The sequence below is a fragment of the Anarrhichthys ocellatus genome, unplaced genomic scaffold (assembly GCF_004355925.1).
Source record: "Anarrhichthys ocellatus isolate YVR2014 unplaced genomic scaffold, GSC_Weel_1.0 scaffold3, whole genome shotgun sequence".
Lineage (NCBI taxonomy): Eukaryota > Metazoa > Chordata > Actinopteri > Perciformes > Anarhichadidae > Anarrhichthys > Anarrhichthys ocellatus.
In genome coordinates, this window is record NW_022280033.1 from 17,908,538 (window position 1) to 17,910,383 (window position 1,846).

Here is a 1,846-nt window from a genome sequence, read left to right on the forward strand (position 1 = left end):
TGTGTGTGTGTGTGTGTGTGTGTGTGTGTGTGTGTGTGTGTGTGTGTGTATCTGCCTGAATGTCTGAGTGTGAGCGTGACTGCTCTTCCCGTCAAGGATAAGTGTATGAGGCAATGAAAGCAGATTTGGTTGAGGATAAAGATAGTCGCAGAGAGAGAGAGAGAGACGGCTGATTGCTCGCACTGAATACTGAGGCTCTCACTTTCTTTCATCTCCGTTACAGACGCTCAATTTCTCTCACTCTCTTTGTTCATCGCAACTTCATGGCCGACCGCAGCTACTGGCCTCTCGCCACAGCAGAGGTGCCGCCATAATGGGCCCGAGCAGTGGCGCGCAATAGGTGGGGAACGCCGCCTCGGTCTCATGGCCGCCATCTGATCTCAAGAGTGTAGAGTAGCTCCCCTGTGGACACATAACGCTTGTTATTGTATGTTTGATTGAATGTAAAGCAACAGTTTATTTCTGAAGTATTAAACTGTCATATAATGTATATTAAATCAAACGACAGGCCTTTCATTTGTGGTCTACATGGCATAATCACAAACGTATATAGTTTCTCCGTGTGTGAAATAAGATAAAACTAGAAAAAAGGGCTTCTGAAGAAACGTTGTGGTTGAACTGTTAAAATATTCAACAAGTTAAAAGAAGAAAAAAAAGTTGGAAGTGTCAAAGTGACTCGTTTCGTTGGAAGTTCAAGCGCTGAAAGGAGCTGAAGCGTCAGTCGAGATGTCGTCGATGAAGCGGCAGTCGAAGTGGGAAAGGTAGCTGGTCCTCTGCCATCCATTGGAGCCTTGTATTGAAAAAGTGTTGCGACTGTCGCGAATTCGCATTGCTGCCACTTTGATGCAAAATATTCTCAGGTGAATATTTTGCATCTTTCGAGTCGTTTATTCGTCGTGTACAGACCTGAAAAGATATCGTCCATAGACATTTTAATGGACCAATTTAGCTCACACTTATGAAAATACTACCTTACATTTAAACTTGATGTTTCTCAAAATGATTCCAGTGTGCTCATTACATTTGAAAGTGGTGTTTATGTTTCTATTCAACAGCTGCACAGGTGGCCGTTGATTATAGTAATGACAAACTGCTGGTGAGTCAGGTCTGACAGGGTTTTTACATCTGACTGACTGCACCTTCTGCTACCGACAGCTTTGTGTGGGCTCTGATTCACAGCAGACATTTTGACTAGTGAAAATAGCAAAAATCCACAGGTGTTACTAAAAACACTGATGGCGGCTCCGTTCCATTCGACGGTCCCAGTGAGGCCACGGCGACCAGGCCCCCCGACGCTGAAGCAGCCAAATGTAATTCAGCTGTCATTCATTCCCTGATGTACCCCTGTGTGCCTTTTTCTACCGCGACATGTCCAAAGCCGTCAGTCACGTCGTACTGGTTGCTTCATTTCTCATTTTAGAACAAAATCCTTTTCTGCCACGTCCGATACAACACCTCTCGGGTGTGTTTTGTCCGCCCCTCCGGTCTTATGTAACCGTGTTTGCTTCCGGTTGACGTGCAGGTGATGACAGTTGTAGCGGCTCGAGTGCCAGGGTGCCTTCAAAGAGACGAGCTCGGCTCGATGCTGAGGTGACAACAGAGGGAAGAAATGTGTGTGTGTGTGTGTGTGTGTGTGTGTGTGTGTGTGTGTGTGTGTGCAGGGAGGAATGGAATCAGGACAAGGGGAATGTAATTGAAGTCGGCTTAATAGGGTTGAGGAGTGTCTGCTGATTGTTTTGTCTTTCCTCCCTGCTGCATTTTGCGCGCTCCCGACCTTTCGGAGCGAGGTTTTATTGTCGACCATCAATCTGCCCGTTTTTGTCGTGGGAAATTAAAGTGCGAATTA